General features: G+C 43.3%; 1 protein-coding gene across 2 annotated transcripts in view; it reads right to left on the bottom strand.

Moving 5' to 3' along the window:
* FAM168A (family with sequence similarity 168 member A) overlaps positions 1-25,932 on the bottom strand; it is a 213,707-nt gene that overhangs the window by 158,481 nt on the left and 29,294 nt on the right. For both annotated transcript variants that reach the window (XM_059817214.1, XM_059817219.1), the window contains exon 2: positions 143-235. The gene's annotated coding sequence lies outside the window, so the exon portion shown is untranslated. The remainder of the gene's footprint in view (positions 1-142; positions 236-25,932) is intronic.

The following is a 25,932-nucleotide window of genomic DNA, read 5'->3' as shown; positions in this document are numbered from 1 at the left end:
AACACTTTTTAATCAACACTTGCAACCTTCATGGCATCCAAAGCTTTTCTGTCTGTGGAGGGAGTAGGGAAAAAGGTGTTTGGAGGAGTATCTAAACTCAAGCGCTACAATTGAAGGGCACACATAAAACATGAATTGATACCTCTTGGATACAAGCTTCCTTCGGGTGGAGATAATCCGGAGAGCAGTCTGCCTACGGCTGCAGGACAGTGAGTCTTCACAGCATTCCACAGCTCTGTAGCAGCAACCAACAGAGAGAAAGAGAGAGACTCGTAAGGCTCCGTGGGCAAACCTGTCGGACAGAAAACACGGCTCTTTCTAGCAAAGAGTGGTCTTTATCTCCACCAGAGCAAAAGGAGTGGGTACGTGTAAGAAATGCAGTCAAAAAAGGAGGCGCGATGGAGATGCAGGATAAGAGAAGGAGAGGGAAGGGATATGGGAGCTGGCTACAAGACCAGCAATTGCAAAAAAGACGTCATGATGTGAATGGTCTGCAACTCATGTTTCCTACCCGCCGTTGTTAAATGGATAGATATGCATATTTACTGCACCTCTCCTACAAATAAATATCTCGATTTGCCTTCCCCTAAAAATCCCAAGGATACATTTTTCCATCACCATAGACATAGGGAGAAAGACAGCAGAAATTCAACATTTGCCCCTTCAAATCGAGACACGCAATCTTTCCGCAGCTATACGCTACAGCTCAGTGAGTTCGGGTGGAATGCTCACCTGGCGCGTCTTGCACAAAGTCTACATCAACTGTGCTTTGCCTACACTCTGCTGAAGAATCGCGTAGAAACTAGAAACAAACAGCATCAGGAGCGGATGAAATGAGAACTAGAGTCTTCTCAGCTTTCAAAAGGGAGAAAATAAAGTTCAAGCTTTCATTTAAATACTTGTTAACCAGCTATTTGTCAGGATTTGGGACTAAAGAGGCCAACCAAAGTTTTACACGTTACTCCTACACCCTCCCTTCCCAGCTGACACAAAAGCTCAGAGAACTGGAAACGAAATACCTCAAAATAAAGTACAGCACACAGAAAAAGCTCTCAAGCAGCTCCACATGCTTTATGCATTATACGGAGGAACAGAAAACCTACTGTTCCCAAACCAGGACCAGTGCTCCTTGTAACAGTTGTTTATTTTAATCAACCAAGTATCAAAAGGTTTACATTAAATATTTTTTCATTGCCGCTAACCACTGATCCAGTATTAGTTTATATTCACTCAAAAAACAGTCTCAGGGAGAAGACAGGACACAGAAAACATTCAATCCAGTAAAACAACTGAGAGTTTTTTTGGGAGTGCCAATCCATCCCACCTTTCCCTGCAGCATTACACCAAAAGGCCCTTCAAGCCCGGCAAAGGAAACAGCATGAAATCAGAAATGAACAGGGATTTAAAAAAAAAAGATAAATCTTCGTTTTTACTGAAGTTCCCAGAATCGTCAGCTGCAGGAAACCACCACCATACCATCTGAGATGGCATCCTTGGAGAGACGTCAAAAACCACCCTGCTGATGCTCAAACGGCCAGATAATCCCAACACTTGCTACCAAGAGCGTGAGCGCACCCAGGGAAACAGCTCAGTAATATTTCCACCTGTTGCACGGGTACTTGACTTCTGTATCTCCACCTTCACAGAATCACAGAGGTTGGAAAAGACCTGTAAGATCATCAAGTCCAACCATCAACCCAACCCCACCATGCCCACTAAACCATGTCCCTCAGTGCCACGTCCACACATTCCTTGAACACCTTACAGTAAGCATATTCATTGCTTGGAAGTTAACTCCGTTTTTTAGGCTTTTTGACTTGCCCTTACGGTCCCTGAATTCAAAGACATAATAACTCTAAAATATATAAGCAAACATCTCTAGGAGAGAAAGGAAGGCATAAGTGAATTCCAGCAGAAACGACGACTTGACAAATCTCATCACATCAAGCTCTGCAGTGGCAAATTAGTCTCTCTTTGAGCACATTCTGTACTCAGAGTAGCCTCAGTTCTTCGGGAGGTACCAAATATAACACAGCCCCATTTTAACTTCCTTCCAGGAATACACACAGTCATTTATCAAGAAGACGTGGGCTGCAGTTTCAGTTCCAACAGCTTCAGTAACATTTCGTAAAATTAAACAAATGATTCCTTTTGTGGCGAGAAAGAAGCAGAAAATAATCTGGGTCCAAGCAAATGGGGCAGAAAACCACCTCCCCCAAGTCTTCCTCCACCCTTCAGCAATTTTACGAAAAGCACGCCTTGCCAGCAACGCCAGGCTCAGCATCAACCACAGGATCAACGATCCTTCTTTCCACTGCTTTTACACCTCGAATCTCGATGCCTTTGCCATTACTATTTCATTTAGCGGAGCCGGTTTGATAGCTAAATTTGCTTCAAGTCCAAGTTTTAGAACATTTTTATATCTTTACACTTGTACGGCCAAGGAAGTCAATAAGCTCTGCTTAGCAAATACTAAAGGTTCCACGTACGTGTCCAACACCGCTGCGTGTGCTGAATACATGAGGGTTTCCAGGCACCACCTCGATTTAGCAGGAGGACAGTATTGCAGCAACCTTTAATGCCGGGGGATTGTCGGAAAGTTCACCTTTTTGTTCGTCTCTAGCTGCTAAAGAGACAGAAGTACTGTACCCACCTCCCATTAACCTTGTCGGTGGGATCTTTCTTTAGCTGCAACACCATCAATACCTTCTTGTATTGTGCTGCCACACAGACACTCAGTAGAATCACCCTTTGGGGGGGTGGGGGTGGTCCTTTTTCTGTTTTTTCTTGACCAGAAGTCAAAACAATTACGTTCATAATAACTGGATGCTGCTACTGCAGAAAGAAGCTGTGATGAGCTGCACAGAGATGGAGGCTATCCGTCTGCCCACACACACACATCACCGCCCCCCTTCACCATTCAAAAATGGTCAGAAGTTAAGAGAAATCATTCAGACAAGTACTAACACAAAAGAAAACTAGTTTCACGTGGATCCGTCACTTAACTTGAGTGTGTGAGAAGGTGCAAGGCGTAAATGTAATGGAAGCTGTGTCAGATTCCTCACCATACTCTCTTGCTTCGTGCTGTACCCCCATCTCCTACCCCTCTTCAGCTGGAGCCCGGGGCTGCCGCGTTCTCTAACCCCAGCGATGCGATACACATGCGAAATTTAGATGTATTTGCAGAAACGCAGTCAGTCCCAATGAAGGTCTTCGAGTAGAAGCACGAAGACATTCATTGGAGAATGAGAAAAACAAAATGTATTTTGAAGAGGGAAAACACGACATGTGAGGAGGTAATAATTTGGAAGATTTAGGGAAATAGCACAACATTGGGAAGTTCTGCTGGCACAACCACGTTCATCGAGAGTGTGATCTGGGATTAACCCCACGATGCCGTGAAAGCCCCCCCCGTACAGCGCGCTGGTGCAGCTCTACCAGCAAACCTTGCTCCTCTGAAGCCAGCGGGAGAGGAGCAGCAGCTGGAAAAACCTCAGCCTCTTGCGGAAAACTGAACAGATCTGCAGAAGTCACCCCCATGCAGGACAGGAGCAGGTAGAAAGGGAAGGGAAAAGCTTGCCTCTCTGTACATTAACAACAACAAAAAAAAAGCAAGAAAAGGGAACAAACTCATTTTAGTGCTGAAGACCAGCAGGCATACAACATATCTAGGGTGGACGTTTAAATTGTAACACGGCATTTTTAATTACCCATCTGAAAATGCTGGGCAACATGTTAAAAGTCCTTCAGTACACACCTGAAGAAACTATGTGCCACTCCCTGAAGAGCTAGCTAGAGCTTTCACCTGAAGCATCTAGAAATCAAAAGGAGCAGTTTCCCAGCACACAAGCCCCTATCAAGTAAATATTATTACTGCTTCCTCGGAGAAGAGCATTAAGGAAGAAGAGGGCTCTCCTCGTCAGTGTTAATATTCTTTTTTTCCTGGTTGTCTCCAAGTCTAAACCAGGCTTATTGCTCCACCTATTAAAAGAGCCAAGAAAGAAAAGGGAGCAGGGAGCAAAGACTTCAAGAATACAGAAAAAAACAACCCTGCCTTGCCCGAGAGAGGCAGGTTTCCTTTTCCCACTCCTGCCAGCCCGGCGGTCTCTCGCAGGCTCAGTTTCAGAGCTGACGGAGGTATCGCCATCATCCCTTGGTAGCACGGGAAGCCAAATGCTGATCTCACACCAGCAAGCTCAGGCAAGGCAGACTCCGACGGAAAGCTGGAATCCACCTCCTTTAGCAAAGGTAGAGCACCAGCTCCCCCAGTTATTGAGCTGACGCCGTTACCATAGGTAGGACTGCCTGAAAAATCGACACGGTTTTTCCTGAAATGAAATATGGAAAGAAGGAAAGGAGAAATATTCACTAGCTAGAAAAGTCTTTCATGCTTGGCAAGTGTTATTGCCCTTTTTATTTTAAAGTTACGATCTGCATATTGGAGGCTCTGGAAGAGATGCTGGAACGACCTCACCCACCGGGCACCCCCCTCTACGGGCAGGGGCACTGCCAGCCAAGAACGGCTGAGGTGGGTGAAGAAGGTACTTTGTCCCACTGAGACGTATGAAGAAGGTACTCAGATGCCTTATTGAGTTTGGGAGGTGCCTGTTTCTTGGTGGTGAGGGGTTTATCATAGAATCACAGAATCGTTTAGGTTGGAAAAGGCCTTTAAGATCATCAAGTCCAACCGTTAACCTAACACTGCCAAGTCCACCACTAAACCACGTCCCCAAGTGCCTCATCCACACGTCTTTTAAATACCTCCAGGGATGGTGACTCCACCACCTCCCTGGGCAGCCTCCTCCAGTTTCTGACAACCCTTTCGGTGAAGAAGTTTTTCCTCATATCCAATCTAAACCTCTGCTGGCGCAACTTGAGGCCATTTCCTCTTGTCCTGTTCGAATTTTTTAGAGATATGGGACTTTGCTAAACCTTCTCTCCAGTCCTCACAGATTTTGCCTTCTTTGCTTGTACACCAGATTTTTGCAACAGCAAGTGGAAAACCATCTCGGCTGAGAGTCAAGACTCTTCCAGCTCCTGCTTACTACATTTGACTTCCTACCAACCTTTGTCAGCTCCTTTTCTAGAGCCAAAGTTGTCCCAGCTTGCTGAATAAATTCATTAATTCACGTAGAATACATTTTGCACAAGTTTCCCATTAACTTCTAATTTCCTAATCATTAGATTACGTGCTCTAGCTTTTAAAGCAATTTAGCTCTATCAAGTTGAGCAAAGAAACCTAACAGGGTTCCTGCAGCCTACCCCATAATGAAGTCCTCCCTCCCCTCCCACTTTCTTCTTGGTGTGAAGAAGTTTAAATCCCTTAGTATTTCCTTATAAGATGACTTGTTCCCTAATATCTTCATCAACTACATGTGGTATTTCAAGCAGCAAAACAATATTTTTCATTTTATTTCTATCCTCCCCTCCTATGACCAAAATTTAGTTTGCTGCTTTTGTTTTAGTACCTGCACCATTATGATGATCTTATTACAATTACTCTTCTATAATTCCCCTTTTTTATTTATTATTTCTGTTCTTCTTTCTATAAAACTGGACTCCAGTGGTAGGAGCTGGTACACGGATTATAAAATAGATTAAGAATTCATTAGAACGTGGTGATTAAAAAACCTGCCTTGGTAGATTGCAGATTGTTACGATAAAATAGCGTTAGCATAATTCATTTAAAAATACACTCCAGAACTACTTATCAAATGAAGATAAAAACATTCACTAAGTGTTTGACGTGCTGGAGAGTAAAAATGCAGCATTCCCCACTGAGAAAATGACTTTGTTCAGTTGGACAGCACTGCAAAACTCTCCTCATGAGCCAATTTTCCAACTCAGAAACCTTCTGTACCGCTTGAGTCCCTTGAATTGCATGGCCATCCATCAGGACATTCACCGAGACTGGGATTTTGAAGGAAGAGAAAAACATCAGGAGCTAAAATCCAACTGGACAAGGTCTAATGATGCTTGATTGGAGCCGGGCACCTTCCTGTAAATCCTATTCCACAACGTTTGGTGTTTAACCCTCTGAGTACCCAAACCCAGCAAAATGGAAAGGGATCTTCTGGGCTCCAATAAATAAAACTAATTTGACTGAGATTAGAGTATAAGCATCCCTTGGGGCAGCAGGGAGGGCTGACATGGAGCTTGCGTAGCCTTGTACATCGGGCTTGTCCTTATAACAAGCACGTTCCTAACTCCAGCAAGAAAAATTCTTCAAAAGTAGAAAAACTTTGAAGAAAACTTCCTGTTTTCAACAATTTTTCAAAACCGGTTCTTAAAATATTGATTCTAGATTAGTTATTTTCTCTTGTGCAGTTTATATATTCTAAGACACTTTGAGGTTTCTAAGTCACAGAGGACTTTTGTAGGCATAAGAAAACAATTTAAGCATGTATGATCAATATTAATTGAAGGAAACAATTTACTGCACTACTGACAACACTCAACCTTCAAAAGGAAACATAGGAAAATTTCAGTATTAAAAAAAATATATGCAGCCATTGTCTTAAAACTAAAAGCAAACCTTACAGCAATAGCAGCCTTGTTTGACCTTTACCTCTATTTAAATAAAATAAAATCTGAGAAAAACATTCTAACACAAGCCTTCACAGCATTACAAAAGAGGGATTAATGAGAACATGGCAGACAATCTATTTGGACATTAGGAAAAGCACTGACAGTGCTTCATTCTGAAAGTTAATTCAGACACCTTTACTCACACAGTGAACATAATTAAAGGACTATAACTTAAAGGCAATAATAAAGGGCGTGGTATTGAGTTGGGAGCAAGGAGATACCATAGAGAGGATAGCAGAGACATTTGTCATAGAGCCTAACGCATTCAGCATCTAAATTAAGGAAGAATAGGGCAAAATGTTAATGAATATACATAGATTATCCCAAACGGAGCCGAGTTCAGTTCTTCTCAGGGTGCATTTAAAAAAAAAAAAAAAAACCAAAACGAAGAAGAGAAAACAGAGGTATTGGCAAAAAAAAATATATCAGATGAGATCCACCTGGAGGAATTGGAAGCCAAAACATCTGTGAAAATACCTAGCAGGAAATAAAGGCATGGAAAGAAATAATTTTGGAAGGCAGAAAACATGGCAGGAAACCGCAGGGACATTACTGGCTGGAAGCCCCTTCCCGTCTTTCCTCCCCTCCAAAATTGGCAGTTGCCTTTGCACCAACATGACTGCTACCGAGCTGCAGAGTGAACCAGATTAGTGAACTGATCTGGGTTAAAAATAACCTTTTTTGCTCTTCACTGATCTGGTTCACCGTATGGCTCCTCAGATAGTGGCACCAGCACAGTTAAGGGAGCCCAGCAACGGGAACAGGCAGCAGAGGAGGAGTGGAACTCCCAAGAAAAATACTTCACCCCGAAAGAAGAAAATACAAGACACAACCAAGAGAATTTACACCGAGCAAAAAGGACAGCACAAGCAGAAATTCACCCCGGTCTCCCCAAACGTCACAGCACATTGATGGTGCTCAGGAGAGAAAGGCTGCCAGCACTGCTTGCACCTCCTGAGCTTGCTCCTGCCAAGAGCTGGGCAAGCAAAGACCCATCCCTGACGCTTGTCCTGCCCAGCTGGTGGAAGCAGGTTGGGGATCACCGGCAATGACCTTGACCAGTCTAGAGGGGAGAGAGAGTTTTTGGAGGATGAAGGTGAACAGGGACTGGAAGCAGCAAGGTCCCCAGCCAGCACGGGAGCATGCACACATGCTTCACTAGCAATGTCATGGGTATCCGTGAAAACTCAACGTCAAGATGCACAACAACTCAACATCTCAAGGCATGCAATGAGTTTCTAGAATTCAAGGGTTCCGTAAACCCAGAGCGTTAAACATCACTCAGAGCAATCTCTTTTTTACATACAGGATGTAAGTGTGAACTAGAGATGTAAGAAAAGCGCGGGAAGTCATTAAAACTGACAAAGTTGGGCATCATCCTTCCTCCAGGAACACCCGGTTGTCTCAGCTTGCAAGAAAGACAAGTGATTAATGTCGGTATTCATCAGTTGAGTATCACCCCCAGCCACACCTCCCTTTTACATCATTTCTTCCAGTATATTGTTAGAACTACTTTCCTGCTTGAAGAATGCCATATCAAGGCTAAAAGGGCAGAGCAAGATTAGGAAAAGCAGCGAATCCCATCCCCGTTTTTACTTACTCGCCAGTTACTGATTAAGAAAAAAAGAAGTCTAATCCACTGGAAAACTGGAGGGGTTGCTTTTAGAGCCAAAGATTGGTAAAAGGACAACTGCTACTGAAATATCAGCGTTTTGCCTGGGCGGCTCAGCTCCCTGCTGCTGTTGAGCTCCGGATTTCAGTGCCAGAGAGGATTCAGGTGCAGAGCTGGGAGCCGACACGGCAGCAGGATGGGTGGATTCAAGATATTTAAGTCAGTCACTCTAATCTGAACTCACATCAGCAGATAAGACAAACAGAGTGAGATCTGGTTTGCTTTTATATTTATATCATCTATTTTAAACAGACTAATTTTTCTAAGGCCAGTCTTTCAAACATGCCGGTTTACCAAGAAATGTTGCTATACACCACATTGGCTACCTTTTATAATCCAGAAAAATACACGCTGGAGACAAATGCATACATTCTTGATTCTTACTTTATTACGTTTAGAACAGAAAATGGCATTATGTTCTAGTCTAGTTTATTAATTTACTTCAATTTATACAGTCCATCTTTGAAGAAGGTTTTTCTTAAATCTCTGAACTCTTGTCAGAATAATTAGGCTCAATACACTGCCTAGTAGCAGGGTTTGGGGAGACGGGTGCTACCCTCAATAGAGGGCTAAATTAAGGACTAATTAAATAAGCCAGGGACACAGAAGTCCCCAGCACCAGACAGAACACATTCGAGGATGCTGAGGAAGGTGGCCAGTATCAGCGCAAGGCCTTTCAATATGAAATTTGAAGGATGACAGCAATCACACCCCGATTGCCTCTGGCAGGGGGATGACCAGCTCCGCATATGGTGAAAGCGCAGTGGGTGGCACTTACCTCAACTTTAGGAAGGTTTTCCACATGGTCTCCCACCATTATATCCTTGTAATCTACCCATTCCCTTCATAGCTCCCCAATTTGGCTACGAGATGCGTGGAAAATTGGCTGGCCCGTCAGACTGAAAAGGTGGTTGTCCGTGGCTCAAAGCCCAGCCGGTGGCTGGTTGCGTGTGACATGCCTCAAGGATGATAATGGGACCAATACTTCTTAACAGCTTTCTCAACAGCTTTGTAGACAGGACAGAAAATGTTTTAATTAAGTTCACAAAGCATATCAAATTAAGGATAAACAAGAGGAATCGTTAACATCTTGTAACACTAGAGAAATGAGCTAACAGGAAACTCACGGAGGTTCAGCAAAGGCAATTGCGGAGTCCCTCACCTGGGATGGAGTACTCCGGTGCAAGAGCATGCGGTGGGCAGCAGCTCTCAGGAGAGGACCTGGGCTCCTGACAGCCAAGAACTGGCCTGTGAGCCAGCGTGCCCTTGCAACAGTGAAGGCCAAGCACGCCCTGGGTTTTACGGCATGGGAAGTTATTATTCCCCTTGGTTTGAGACTTTTGAAGCTTCATCTGAAATACTAGCTCTGGGAAACCAGCAGTACTGGGGTCCCCACTACAAGAGAGAGTCCAAAGGGGGGCCATCAAGATGGTCAGGTGGCCGGAGCACATGAGGAAAGGCTCAGGAGGTGGATTTGTTCAGCTTGGAGAAGAGAAGACTTTGCGGTCCCTCCTTGGTGCCTGCAAGTACCTACAGAGAAGACGAAGCCAGACTCTTAGAGGTGCACAGTGAGGCAACAGGGACAAGTGGAAGGAAGGAGAATTCCAGCTGGGTATAAGGTAGAACCAAGCTCATATTGGGGGTTAAGCAGCAGTGGAAGGGGTGCCCAGAGAGGAGGTGCAATCTCCATCCTTGGAATCTCCTGATCTAGCAACCTAAGCTACTGAAAGGTGTCCCTGCCCACGGCATGGGGGTTGGACTAGGATGATCTTTGAAAGTCCTTTCCAACCCAAGCCATTCTATGATTGGGTTTTAGAATCTGGTTTTCACTGATGCTCCTTTAACAAGACCAAAGGACATTGGATGAAGTCTCCCAGTGGAGGGTTGTCTCTCAGGAGAAAAGCAGATGTTCCCAGCAAAGAAAGACACGCTTTCCAAAGAAAGACATTTATTTGTCAAGCAGAATACTCTATTTAGGGACAGTGAGATAAAACAATAGAAGAAGACCTGCACACACCTCTCTCACCACTTCTGATGGTTTTATCCATACTTTGTCCTGTCCTGTAAAGCAAACTAACAGCTTGTGGTCAAGCTCCAAAACAAAAATTACAGGTTAAGAATAGACCTTGATCTCTTCATGATGTTTTGCTAATATAGCTATCCTCATGACAACAAAAACATGACAACAAAATCCATTTGCAGATTGTTGTACTGACAAAGAGACTTCTTGCTGTAGTTATGTCCATTTGAAAAAACAGCCAAGCTACATTGATGAAATCATTGGTTTACGAGTATAAGCTACGTCTTGACCAAACGATTTTGCTAGCAACCCTTTTGTATCTAGAAACTACAACCAGTTCTGCTGTCCCTTATGTCTTGGGAGGAGGAGTTCCGGTCAAAAAAAGTGATTCACAAAAGTGATTGATTTTTTTTTTTTTTTTTTTACTTATCAATAAAGTTTCCTAAAGCAACAATTGACTATTTATCAGATCTTCTGTCTTCCGTTATACCCAAAGCATAGACATGTTGACATATCTGAGCAGCATCCCTGCACTGAACTGCACTTAACCAAGTAATTAATTGAGCTACTTATACAGATTAGGAGGCAATAAAAATAATTTTAAGGTTGGTAACTGCTTTTCCATAAAGGTGTTTCCAAAGTTCACCACAATTTTTCAAGGACTTGAATGACTTATCTTTTCAATAACAAACTCACTTTTAAATAAGCTTAAAAGCAATTAAAAATGAGTTAAGTCAACATTTCTTTCACTAGGGTCTATTAAGCACTTGTTTAAAGCTGGCCCAATCTCTCCTTCCTCTGGAAGTCTGTAGCAATTTCTGTCACCATAGACTTAATTTTTGACTCCCTTTGCCATGCAGAGACACACAGATATTACAGTAGCAATACCAGTGAAAAAGCTAGTCAAAATTTAGAGCAATATCCACTGGTTCTTAAAAAGATCGTAGAGGACCCCACACACACTCAAATACTTCACCTTCTTGAATACTGCAGATGGATAACAAAAATTCTTGCTAATATTAGAGAAAAATAAAAAGTTTTCTTCCAGCCCTGTAACAGCTTTTGCAAAGGACTTTAACCATCTACTCTTCCACTACTGGCCAATCATAGCAAAGACCATGCCTAACGGCAGTCTAATCCTTACCCCACAGGTTTCGTTTCTTGCAATCAGGTCAGGTCACTGAGCAGGCCAGAAATTATCTGTTATTAATGATTTAGTAACTAGAGAGTGCGGAGTTTCCCCATTTTCGGTAATGCCATTTTCCTACGTTTCTAGTGTGTCATGGTACTCTCGAACTTCCACATCAACTCTAATAAATACATGGACTCATTCAAAATTACTCCAGGTTGCTCTCAGCAGCTCTGCCATGATATCATCTCCACTCCAGTTGACCTCCTCTGTTCTACCCTAGACCCCTCTCCACCCTACACCTTCCACCTGCTCCTGGGTTTTGCCATGCTGACTCCTACTTTGAAGACTACTTTTCCTTGCACAAAAAAACCCCAGACTTTCCTCCAAACAATTCCTAAAAAATGCATTTTTTACCCATTCTCCTTTACACAATAGCCAGTGTTTCCACTGTCACATTTTCTTCTCATTATATTACCTTCTTCCATTTAAAATGCAACTTCCCTGGGAAAGGGCTATGTCGCATTTTGTGCAAGGGGCATACTGAAATTAAGCAACACGTGACGGATTTTTTTTTTTTCCTCTCTTCATTGTCTACAGTGAGAAATATTCCAAAGCAATAGCATGCAATGGCCAGCACCAAAGCTTATCATCTTCTCCTCAAGCGCCCTTGATGTACCCTCTCTCTGAAGATGAATTGTAGCTTCTCTACCAGCCCTGAAATTGTGCCTGGAGAACGTATTCTGAGCCAAGCCTATTACTCTGCCCATAGCTATCTAATTAAGATACCTACATAGCCTCAACTTCACAGTATCTGACCACAAAAAAAAAAAATCTGAAGTATTTTTCTTTATTAGATTTCTGTAAGAGAGAACGGTAGCAGTACCCCTCTTGTAGAGATAAGAAATAAACCATATTACATAGACTGCAGCCTAATCCCTCAAAGATATTTAGGAGCTCAGCTCCCACTGAACCAATGAAGTTAAATTCCTAAATTCCTCTGCAGATCTGGGCAACGGAAAAGTACAATATTCTCCTTCAGCTGGGTAGTTCACAGTCAATTTTTGTTGCGTGTTCTGGAAAACCTCCAAATGTGCCAAAGCCTCCAAACATGCCACAACCTCCAAACCTTTGCTTCCGAAACTTCTTCGCTCCCGCCGTTATCACGGCAGTTTCAGTTCACGCTGTTTGGTAGGGGTGAAAGATTCAGCCATTTTATGCTTTCAGCAATCATAACATAACTCCATTTTATTTCATGCACTGCAACGAGAGTTTTGCCCTTAGTTTGGCAGCTTTTTATACCATGTAATAACAATTAACTCCCTTTGGCATAATTTATATGAATCATTGATTTAACACAGATAGCTAGGAAAAAAAAAAAAAAGACCTATTAAGTCATCCAAATGACCCTACCATCACCGCTAGATTGTTCCCGGCAGCACATTTTCCATGCTTGTTTTAAATGTGCTTGCCACAGCACAAGTACAAAAATTGTCTGCAAAGCAGAGACATGTTTCACTAACATATGCTTTAAGTCAACACGGTGTTGGAAATATTCAATTTATGACTAAATGTTGCACCGCACTTTTATTCCTCCAAATAGACTTTAACGTTTCTTGAGGGAGTGAAAAAGGGTTATTTGTATTTCACTGTGCAGCAAAAATGTGTAGCAAATACTTCCCTGATGATTTTCAGGTTGACTCCAAGGTTCGCGTGTCCAACAAACTAGGACTTGGAACACACTGGTGCCCATCTCTGAGAAGATAGGGATGCACTGCAAGAGGATGTCCAGTTCTAGAAGTACAAATAATACAGGCATGCAACATATTTTCAGGATGGTTTTTGGTGAGGTTTTTTTATAATCTTGATAAGAAAAGAAGGTGAGACTTTCTTAGTGGAAGTCCAACAGGCTGGTTATGGGAAAGGCAGAACTGGAAAAAGTCACGGTCTCGCTCCCAGCTTCAAGGCAAGAACAATACTGGAACTATTCCTGGCAGATGTGCTTTCTAATCTCAGTCTTTCTAATGGGGATTCACATGTTTCCTCAGGCTATAGTTCAGGGTTTGGGGTTGCTTTTCCTCCCCCCTCCATGCGTTACCTAAATCAAACTTGTGTCTGTTGCCTCTTATCACTACACACCTCTGAGAAGCACGCAGCATCCTCCCTGCAACCTCTCCTTTGGGTAAACGAAGATAACGGCAGTAATAAGGTTCCCCCTGCAACCTTCTCCAGATCGAGTAGACCCAGCTCATCACCTCTTCTAACATCATGCACTCCAGCTCGCAACCACCTTGGAGGCTTCTCCAGCATTTCACTGCCCTTCTTGTGCCAGGGAACCTCTTGCATGGGATCATTCCATCCCAGGTGAAGGACTCCTCTGCTGAGCTTCACGGCTTTCTCTCAGTCCTGTTCTCCACCTTCTGAAAGTCCTTCCGAATAGGAAGCCCTGCCCACAACCACAACAAGCACTACTCCCGATTCAGCTCCATCCATTAATTTACAAAAGGTGCATCCTATCCCATCTACCAAGTTGTTGAGAAAGATGTTAAAAAGAGTTTGTCCCACTATTAATCCTCAGAGAGGCCACACATAGCCAGTCCTCTGGTTACATCAAACCACTGACCTTTGCAACCAGTTTTCCACCTATCTTGTAGTCCACCACTCCCCAGTATGGCTACAAGGATGTAGAAAACCTTGCTAAATCTAAGTAAATGACATCCACTGCGCTCTCCTCATCCGCAGAGCCGGTCAGCCCCCTCCCAGCGGCAATCAAGAAACTATCACGAGTACTATGGCAAGAGGAGAGGTCTTTGCAACAAGCGCCTCTGCACAAATGCAAATTAAATACGCTCCGTGCTTTGTTTGAAGTTAGCAGTGCTGGCAGAGCATTACTGTTTCGCTTTTGCTGGCACGGCTTAGAAAGCTGCGACCTGAGGGGAGAGGCATTTGTCGAAGAAGTGATAAAACAAAGCTAAGCAAAATCATTTCATAGTCCACTTTAAGAGCCCCCCTATGTGTGCTTCCTTGACCTACTAAAAGCCTACTGCAATAAAAAGCCAAGCATATAAATGTACAAGTCCCTCCCATGGAAGCCATTATCTTCTAAACAGTACATAAAAAGTGAAAAATAAAGATCAGCATTTCCAGAAAGAAAAAGAAATGCCATGAACTTGTAAGAATTAAAAGTCCTTAATTTCACTTTATATCTCACAACACATGCTCCAAGCAGACCTAATGTCCCTTCAATCCAGAGGGAAAGGCTTTTTGGCTTCTGCGTTTTCTATCAGCCTTTGCTGTTCTGGCATCATACTACTTCCGCGGTTTGTCTTTGGGTTTAATTCAGGCAAACACAAAGTACATCACTACAACACACAAGGGGGAGAAAGTCATGCACAAAACTGCCACTGTTGGTCCACCAAAGCTAATTCCTGAAAAAAACCTACAATACTGAAAGTTAAACCTAACGCCTTTTACACTGTCGCAGAAGATGATTGCATCCAGTGCACTGAGATGTTCAACAAGTGGGAAAGAAGACAAAAAGTGGTGCTCCTTAATACAGAGGAATATAAAAAGTCGAGTGAGAACAACCACTTGGATGGAGAGATAAAGGAAAGTACAGGAAAAGTAAAAGACAACAGGAAAACAAAAGCCATACAGATCATGCATTTGTCTGTTAAAGCAAGAAAAGACCTCCTGAAAAGTATATTAAAAAATATCAAAAGCCAGAAAAATATTAACGTCATTGTTTCATGAAAAAGGACAAATGAGGCACAGCTCCTTCCAGATGTCACACATCCTCCATTTTTAAGTTATAAAGGAACAATAAGATTTTGGATTAATTCTGATGTATTTCTCAGATCAATATGAGTAACAGCGTATAAAAAGAACAGTGCATTGGGTGGTGGTGTATAAATACACACATTCACACATACGTAAAACAACATTCCTGCATAATACGGCTGGTATCATCTTCAGGCAACAATTCAAAGAGGGGCCCCATAGCCAAGTGAAAATACTGGAACAAATCACTGGCAACAGAAGTCTCCATCCTCACTGAACTCTTCACACAGCAGCTCTCATGGCAAACGTTGCTGGGTCAAGAAAGGGCATCGCCTTATAAAAATTTGAAGTTTCTTATTGACTGCACAGGGAAGGTAAATTGCGAGCTATTCTGAGACCCTGAAACTCAGAGTCTCCTGAGCGGACCTTTGTGAGGTCGAGGTGGTACTCGCAAAGAGACTGTTTGCTCCTCAGGTAGCGGAAGGAAAATGATCCCATGTAGTAACACCAGATTTAACATGGCAAAAGGTCTGCTTCTGGCCTTGACAGCTGAAGTCTCAAAGAAGCGCAAGTTTGGAGTAGCAACTGGTTTTCCTCCTTTCTCCGCAATAACAATGTCTTGTGCTCTTGAAACCTTTGTTGTCTTGAGCTCCAGACAGTTTCCACCTGCCAAAGCATGCCTGCGATCTGAAGGTGCCAAAGCATCCCAGGCTGAGCCTTCGGTTCCTTCTTGATGCGAAAACACAAAAGGAAAAGACCAGGTAAACTCAATCGCATCGCAAGCAGCTTTTGTGGTAGCATGTGTCATGAAGGAGAGGGAGCCAGAGTCCACAGCTTGCATTTCCCCCTCCTTTTTTGTTGCGATCCTTTTTCCATAGCTAACAGAAGGACACCAGTCTTTCTTCAGCTGGTCTGAGCTCTAATGTTTCATGTTTCTACCAATTCAAGTTGAGCTGTAGGACTTCAAAAGCTCAAGGCAACCGTTCTCTTATTTGGACAGGATAAAAAGATCTTCTGAGTCAGAAGTCCATGTGGAATCTCTCTTTATATGGAGTCTCCTCCATATAAAGGCTTCCAGGTGAAGATCGGTGATTTTGCAGGACCTTGAGAACCCCCATGGGAAAAGTCCAAGAGCAAAAACTAGAAAACTGTGTAAGAACAAGTGGTATGTTAGGAGGACACCAAAGACCAAGTCTCACAGCCTGAGGAATGATGTTAAAGAAGGATCACTGTAATGAGAACTGGGATCACAGAGTTACTGTCAAGACAATAAATTATTTGGAATAACCCACCACAGAGCAACATAATCAGCATCCATCTCTTTTCATAGCAGTGACAACATGGTCCCTGTGCCATCCTGGCAACCTATGAGTCTTTAGACATGGAGAGAACAGAATATAGAAAGAAGAAAAATGCTAGTGGCTTGAGACAACAAATCCTAGGTAACACTGAATACGTGCAGCAAGGCTATAAGAATTGGACACAATGCAGTCCTGCACTGGATAAAGGGAAGAAAATATTAACGACCCCAAAATTTTGACTGCAAGCCCGGAACAGCATGAACAAAGAGCAAAAGTGTCCCCGAATGTTGGTGATTTGTAAGCGTCACCATCTGCCTACCTGTTCATCTGTCTCAGAAATGCTTCTGTTGGACATCCAACACGCACGTTTGTGCATGGTTGGGTAATCACCTCACACAGCTGCATGCCAGCATCTACCCATTGCCTTCCTTGGCATCCTCAGATCTTCAACACCACCAGACTGACAGCTCCGTGGATGTCAAATTGTGTTATACGTTATCAAATTGCTTTCATTTTATCGTTAATACGACTATCGCCACGTGTCCCGCTGCTGGTTTTTCTTTCTTTCCCAAAAGAAAGCAAGAATCAAAAGGTCGCAGTTCATTACGGTCACTAACCTGTTTACACACGTGGTGACCCTGAGAGAAAGAAATAGTTGGTCTCCTGAATACAAATCATTGCCCTTGCCATGATCATGACCATTGCCATGTCTTGATGTGCAAGAATTAGCTCTAGAAAGTGTCTGTACTACAAATTTTAACACTGAAGAAAAAAGATCTTAAAAACCTCTCTACTCAGCTACAATAAGGAAGAAGACAGAGAGGAAGAACTTGTATGAGTAATAGGAGAGATGTTTAGCGCTACAGATAATGCATCCAAATTTATCCTCCAACCTTTTACACAACCCAAAAATGAGTAATTATGTGCCAGGAAATATCATCTACTCCACAAATCAAGTCACTGAAACTACAGACTAAAAATGCTTTTTAAAAAAGTCAATTTATTAGAGATTACTGTGCAGACAGACATATGAGCGCTCCTGTGTACTTGCTGCATTAACAACCTCTCAAAAGCCACAGGAAAAGAAAAATCAATACTGTATATTTTTTCTCACATCAATTTATCTACTGCTGAAAAAAATAACTAGCTTCTGCGTATGTTATGTGTACCATAGTCAAGGTTTCCTTCAAGCAGGGAAAACAAAACAAGGTTTTGCTGGTTTTAACCAACTAAACCCTTCCTTGCTGAACTCAGATTTTGCTTTTGATAAAACCTGAAATAAAACTTAAAAAAAATCAGAGCACTCTCAGGCAACTTGGCATTGGTACAGAGAGCCTTTTGTTACTGATCCTCTGGTACTGGCGCAAATCTGGAGCCCATTAGCAGTGAACTGTCCACTAAATATTTCATGATTCTGGATTTCAGGCATTTCCCAGGGCAGGCTCTATCACTAGACATCGTACGAACTGGCATGACAGTTGCTAAATAAAGTATATCATGCAGAGTAGCCTCTCCAAAGCACTCACAGATTCCCCACCCAGGAACAACAAAAAAAAAAAGTATATATATACACCAAAAGTATCATTTTTTTCTCTCCAACTATAAACCACAGAATTTCACTACATAAAGTCTTTCACTTTAACAGGAATCAAAATAAATCCCACGATGACATTCCCTGTCAAGCAGACTAATCTTGCTTCCTTCATTTTCTTTTTCCAGGTCATCAGTTTACTCCTCTCCGCTGGGAGCTCCCCGTAGACTGCGGGAGGGCATCCTAAAGAACTCTTTGCAGTCGTAGCATTTTACCACCCCATTATAAAAGTCTTAAGAGCCCTTTAAAACATTTCTGCACATCTGCCAGATCCCAAACAGGGGCAAAGTCCTCTCCAAAACTAGTGCCACAGCTCTTAGTTCTCCAGGTTGGTTATGATTTCCAAAGACACAGCCTTGGTGCTTTCCCACAGCCCATGGAACCAGGAAGGCATGGCCACAAAGCCTGCCTGGGGCTGGAAGCAGGAGACCATGGTCTTCACCAGCGCAGATGAGCAGGAGAAGTTGGATGGTGTGGAACAAAGCAGCAGAGAAAACAAGACGACTCAAGCTGGGAAGCTCTACCAGACTCCACTGACTTGTCTGCTCAACCGCCGTGATTGACACTGAGATGCTGCCCGATGCTCCTCTCCCAGTAACATTTGCTCGCTCACTTGGATCACACTCAACTTGCACAGCCAGCGGGACTAATCCTACCCAAAGCCAGGCTCGTTAAATCAAAGCGGCTTTGTGTGACGGGAGGAATGACTCGTGCCGCAACCAGGTTTCCCCCATCGCCAGCCTTCACTTTCTCGATTGCTTTAAGCTGATCTAAGCTCCAAATAACAGGGCCAAAAACGTTTCCTAAGTAGTAGTGATCTACAAATGTTCATGCTAGCACGAGGAGAGGTGGGAACAGAGCAGGAGAAGACATCTCTTTCTGGTGAGAGCCTACCCAGTGACACAGGACAGGCCACTCTGAGCCAGGGAACTACCGCAACCTGGTTTTCCCGTCATTTTCATTCTCTACCCTGATAGTCGTATCAGCAGCTCGCCCACCAGCGAGGCACCCACTTCTCCTCCACCTCTCTTGCTCCCCTGCTTTGCAAGACCCCCTCTCCCTCCCGTGCCCCACTGCCAGTGCCTGCAGTCAGGCTGCCAAAAAGAGATCACCGCTGAGCTCAAAAGTCTGCCCTTCCCCAATGTCCCCAGCCACCAAATGCCAAAACCTGGAGCAAAACTTAGTTTTTAATCAAAATTTGGTTGAAGTGGACCCCACGCGCTCAAAATCTGCAAGGAAGCGGCAGACTAACAGATGTCACTGCTGAATAAACCTCATTTCTTTAGGAAGCCGGGCTAAAAATGGAACCAGCAATCACCACCACCATCTATGTTTAGACCCAATATTCTAAACAATTCCTTCCTTTGCAGTTCTTTTTTTTTTTTATTTCCCCCTGAAACTATTTTTGGCAGAAGAATTAAACAGCTGCCACCGAGAGCAGGAATTGAGTTAAAAGATGAAGAAATGCAGCGCTGGTAGCAAAGGAGACACACCAGCTGGATGCCTTCCAGGTCACTGCAGCCCATCAGTCTCCCAAAGAGGACAACCCAGCAGATCTTAGCGGCACGCAGTTTGCTTTTTTACCCCCTCCTATATAGGTAATCATTTCACGCTATAAGCTATGCAATTCATTTTTTAAAAGGCTTGCCAATCAGATTAATACATTCAAGCTAAAGAAAAAAAACATACAGAAAGATTTTTCATGGGGAAAGCATTCCACTTGAGATTTTACTTGTCTTCCTGAGCCAAATTGGCAGGAGAACTGTATAATTACAGCGCTTTTGCAAACAAAATTAATTTATTGCAAGTCTGTACATGGTCACCCCTACATACACGTATTTTATGGAGAACGGAGAGAAAGGATGTCATAGTTTTATTCCACCCCACAGTTAAACCGCTCTCCCAAAAAAGAAATATTTTTAAATAAAATCACTGTGTGTTGCCACAGATCGTAGTCCCCTCTTCCATTTTGAAAGACAGACAAACTTCACAACACAGAGCCCTGGAGAGCAGGGACAACATCCCTCAGCTCTGTGCTCCCACGTGGGGACCGGGATGCAGGCTGCCCGGCATTGCCGTCAAGACGTGATATGCACCTATGGAGATAGAGGAAGGGCTAATATGTATGCTGTTAAGCATAAAACGTTGGTTTTTTACGTGTCTGACCAGGAGACCCAGGCTCAAGATGTATCACTTTTCAGACTATAATATAACCAAATACGTGTATCATAAAAATCAATTATCCAAAAAAGCCCTGTCGTTGTATGCTAAAGGTTTATTCCCCTTCGTTACGCCAGCATATCAGTTTCATTAAGATACACACCCAGCTTCCAAGAATCCTCTGTTGCTTTCACAACTGTTCATTCTGCGTACCCTAATTTTCAGTTGTTTTCCCTGTCACATTCAATACATCTCCTGTTCATAAATTATAGACTTGCCTGATTTTCCTAACATTACCCAGGAGCCTACAGTAATGCAGGCACCCAGCAGAGGCTGGAGAGGTCCAAGTATGGGATGCTGAGACTTTTTTTAAGATGCTAAGGATACATGCTGGGGCTTTTCTAAGATGCTAACAGACTAAGGCACCTAATTCCCCCCCGAACTGAGCTGGCCACCTTCCTTTCCCTTCTTCTCCCTCCAAAATTTAACCCCTAGCAATCTACAGTTGAGGTGCAGAAGAGATGAAGATCCACGCGTGTGGTCCCCGGACCTGCTGGCGTAGGATCATACCTCACAGTGTACACTCCAAAATTGTGCCAAACAATTTTACTACATCAAACCGTCCAGATTGCCTATTTACCGGCGACACGAGACACATCCCCATGCACTCGATAGTCACAACGCAGATTTTTTTGGAAACAAGATGAGATCTGTCATTTCACCTCCGCGTGACCGTAACACTGTGATCATTGAAGATATTACTGGCTCGGTGGCTTCTTAGCTGGCAGATAACCAGATTTACTTCTCATACGTGAATTCGTTCCAAACTCTCATATTAATTTTAGTATTATTAATTATTAATTTTAGTATTATTTTGGATGCGGTCATGCTACCGATACAACTGCAATTTAGAGCAACAAACGTCAAAAACATTCCATTTCTTTCTTTACACACACGAGAAGCTTGTTAGCTGCACAGCGATTAAAACACGCGTGTTGAGTTTAACATGTTTGCGACAAAGCCACGCAGCACAAGCTTCATAGCTGCCACGCTGATGAGCTTCTATCCAATTATTCGCGTTCTTCACCCATTGCTAAGAGGTTTTGTTTGTATTGGTTTGGGGGCTTTTAAGTCATCTTACATATACTTCCACGGTAGCTCTCTTAGGGGGGGAAAAAGACCTATCTTTAAGAGGATTTTAAATTATTTCAATCTGAAGAGCACTATAAACATTTCCCACTATACAGGAAGAACAATCCGTTGTTGTTCGTACATTAATCCTGGCAAGCACTTGAAGGGCAGAAACACAATGGGGTGAAATTGTTACAGATAGCCTCAGGGTTATTCCAATACTTGAACAACTAGAATAACGGGGTGGAATTAAAAACGTAAGCCAAAGTGTAGGAAACATGCCTCACGATAAGATCACAGTGCTCAGAAAGAGGAACATAAAACTACTGAAGAGGAGACAGTTGTAGAAATTAAAAATGAGCCTTGTAGAAGCGTAAGAAGTATTTGCTAGCCCAGATAGAAAACCATCCATCCTTTTCCACTCAGGAAAAAAAAAATAATAATCAGCAGGCAAATTATCTTTCTTCCATTCGGACAAGTAAAATTTCACAAGGTTACCGTAGAGAACAACCCAGAACTGGCAAGACGGAAGAGAGGAGAGATAATCTAATAGGCTTTTCTGTCTAACTTTTATGATTCTTATGAAAAATGACCTGAATAAGTGAAGTTATTTGCCCTTGTCCTCTTTGTTCATATTGAATTTAGTCAGAAGGGAAATCCTGCCAAGGATAGTATGTTTTACTCAATTTACTATCGGTTGTGATTGCTCTATAAAATATTACATACATGATAGAAAAGGTTGTGGGGTTTGGGGGTGGGTTGTTTTTTTTTTTGCAATGGAAAAAGAAGGAACACCTCAAGTACTTGCTAGCAGAAAAAAATTAAGACAACAGGAACTGATGAAGTTTTCTGTAGAGAGTGTTTATCCATTGTCCATATTCAGGGGATTATATTAAACCCAAATGCGGTATAATTAAAAAAAAAACAAACCAGTAATTGAGTATTGAACAAACAGCCTCTTAAGACATTTCAGTTCCAAGTAGGTGACAAATAACACTGGAGTCAGAAGCTCCATCTATCTGGTGCACAGACTTCATAATTGCGAGAAGCTGAGGATTTTCTTTGAAGGCGCAGTATTTTATTAGCCTGCTGCTTTCGGACTCTCGCTGTTAATCATACGGTTAGACTGCTACTGTTATTACAGCAAAATGCAAGAAATAAGAACCCGCTCTTTCAGGGTTTGCATTTGTTGTAGCTGACTGATACCGCATCTATCCTCACATCGTGCTGCCAAGTCTCCTTTGCAGACTTCTTCCACAAAATCCATCGCCAGCCCCAACATCTGTGCAGACAAAACTTGGGTCACGCACAGTGCAGACTGTGAACCATAAATAATGGGCAGAGAATTATGGTAAAACCCAGGTGCAGTCGGTCACAAGCAGCACTGATCAATTCTTTTGGACTCGAACACCCTGAAGTTGTTTTTCTAAAGCTATAAAGGCGAACCGTAATCATGCCGGATCTGTTAAGTCTTGGGAACGCATGCCCTGCGCACCCCACTACATGTGCAAGCGGTGCTGTGAGATTCCAGTAAGAGCTTTTGACGTTTCTCTCTTACCATTCAATCCCTACCCCAAAACAAGAGACTGGGAACTAGCAGCTGCACGCTATTGTAATAAGCGGTGTCAAAAACGCCAAGCAAATGAGTAACACATGTCTGTGAAGCAGACCCTTTTCCCGGCCTGACCTCCGAGGCTGAACGGCTGCCCCTTTCCTGACAAAAGGATTGCAAAAAGAAAAACATCCCGACCACCGCTACGTAGTCGCCTGGGTAAGACGCTGCGTCCCTTTTGGCATAAAGAATGTACATCGCGTGTTTGGGATAAGATCGGAGCCAACTGCGGTAAGCACAGCTCAGCTCCTTAAATACTCCCATTTCTCAGAAGTTTCCTTAAAAGCTGAATGGACTCCCATGGAGCAGGTCTCCGTTCCCTCACAAACAAGCATTTTATTATTCTTTTTTAATGGGGGATTTGCTAAATCACCGCTGCTATAGCATCCCCCATGGATTTGTTAAGGCTGTTCCTGGAATGAATAGTGGGAGACAAAGTCAGCGCAGAAGCCGTGACTCACCTACAGGTTTCTGGAGGTTGGATTTTTGTTGTCGTTGAAAAGATGGATATGCTCCTCTCCAGCTGCGTCAGACATTAGCATCAGAAAGGCCTAGAAATTATAAATGTTGTTCCTTAACCTCTTTCACAGCGAATTCCTCCTGACCCTTTACTTTGGACTAAATTATACACATTTACAAAAACTAATTGTCTAAGACGCATTCCAATTACAAGTCTAATTATACTTTTCTAACTGCGGCCTGACTGACTCTGTCTGAAATCAAACCATGCTTTTTTCTTTTATTCCAAATGAAATTGGGCTGAAAGGCTTTCTGGAGTTCTACAAAGTTCAGAAGCAGATAAAATATAAGCATCTGAAGATTCAGTAGATAAAAGGCCGAGCCAAGACAGAAGAGCCTTCCAAGCGTACATCAGAAGGACCTGTCAAGATCTAACGAATCTCAGACTCTGCGACCCTCCCTAGGAGGATGCAGGAGGGAGAAGGGTGAAAGCGCGTACCTTTCTCCCCTCTCCTCTTCATCCTCCTGCACCTGTGCTTCCTCTCTTGGGGTATGAAATTTGCCTTGGTGGAAAGCACCGGCAGCTGTCTGCCTTCTCCCTGGGAAGAGGGGCCCCACATGGTTCCTCACTCATCTCGGAACCACTCTCATTTCCTCCCCTTCTTTCCCAACCCTTCTGTAGTTGCCAGCTTCAGACCTTATCCCACTTCCCACCCACTATTTATCTAGCATCAGGCTCTGCCCTGTCACTCCACCCTGGTCAGCACAAGCCAAAGCTCCTTTCCTGCAGTTCTCCTGCCTGAAAGACAGCTCCTGCGAAGAATCCACTTCTTTCAAACCTGCCAGAAATAGTTTTCTCTTCTTTTCTGGGACTTCCTTAAAAAGGAGAGGCAGAGCAATTAAACAGAGTGAACATTTATTAGGAATAACAATGGGCTCACCATTGCTTTGTGTCTTTACATGAATATTGTTTCCAAAATGCTCCATTCCAAACTTTGGGAGAGCTTTTCAGCCAGTTTCCAGTTACAACCAGATGATGGCTCTTGATCTTGGATCCTGTAATCCAAGTCAGCTATTTTACATTTCTGGGGGTTTTGGGGGAGACTCTGAACATACCTATAAAAAAAACTTGCAACTACATATAAAGGCAATCATTACAAAGATATGTGTGTAAATGGCTTTAAAATGATCTGGGCCACTGTGCTGAAAGGACAGTGATCGATGGCTCAACACCCAGTTGGTGGCCAGGGGTTGACACTTGGGCTAGCATTGTCCAAAAACTTCATCAATTACTTGAATAACACCACCTTTCCTTCAGCAGATTTGCAGACGCAACCAGTAGAGCTTAAACCAAAAGAGACCTTGAGAAATTTGAGGACTGGGCCAAGAGAAATCTCAAAGTTCAACAAGGAGAAGTATGAAGTTGCTCCAGCAGAATAACCGTTACATCGGGACGGGCTGGGAACGTACCAGCTTAGTAGCAACCCTGCTGAAGGGGTTGTGTTTCAACCGGTATCAAGATGAACATGGGCCAACTCAGATAAAGCAAACCCCACACTGAGCTACACTAGAATGAATGTAGCTAGCACGTCAAGAGAAGTCGTTACTGGCCCCAGTTTGGCACTGGTGAGGCAGCACCTGGCAGGTGGGGGACACCCTTGTCCAAGAACAACATTAAACAAACCAACGAAAACCCAGCAGAGAGCTACCAAGATGATTGGGGCGTACAGCAAAGGACTTACGAAAACAAGTTGAGGAAGCTGGGCTTCCTTCGTCTGGCCAAGAGGAAGCTAAGGACTATCTAACCGCAGCCTGCAGCTACCTAAAAGACAGCTACAAAGACGAGAGAGCAACAGCGTTGTGGGGTGACCTCTGCAATAGCCGCTTCTCAGGTACCCCCGAGCATCGTGCCCGACATGCTCAGGATCAGTCCAAGTATCAGATTAAGTACAGGAAGGAAAGAAGGAATCCCCTTCCCTCTTCCTCTGCTCCATGAACTGTGCTCAAGTGAACCTTCAGCAATGCCCTGTCAAAGCAGAGTCAGCAATTAACACTCTCTTCTCTCCCACCATTTACTTGTGACAGAGTTTAGCCCATAGGGACTGCAAGTGCGTATTTAGTTTACTGCTCAGAATTTGCATCATCGAATTCACTCATAATTAGCACAGATGATCTAATATTCTTTTCTGACCTTAATTTCCACAAAACCCATCAAATTAATTCTTCTGGACCTGTACGCACACTGCAAAAGCTGGACTCATTACAATTCCTATCCGGTTCCATGCTGGTGTAAATGAGAGAATTGGGCCCTTAAATTCCCAAAGAACTTGTAAGCAGCCTTGCATTAATGGATCTCCTGGAACAACCAAGTCTCTGTGAAGAAGAATGTCAACCACTTGTACGGCAGCCTTTGAAGCGCCTCTCCACAGAGGAAACAAGCCATCAGCCTAGACAAATTCACCGGGTGGGTTTTGATGGTTAGATGGATC

This window comes from Gavia stellata, chromosome 1, assembly GCF_030936135.1.
Source record: "Gavia stellata isolate bGavSte3 chromosome 1, bGavSte3.hap2, whole genome shotgun sequence".
In the NCBI taxonomy this organism is placed as follows: domain Eukaryota; kingdom Metazoa; phylum Chordata; class Aves; order Gaviiformes; family Gaviidae; genus Gavia; species Gavia stellata.
This window is presented reverse-complemented; position numbering and strand designations above follow the sequence as displayed.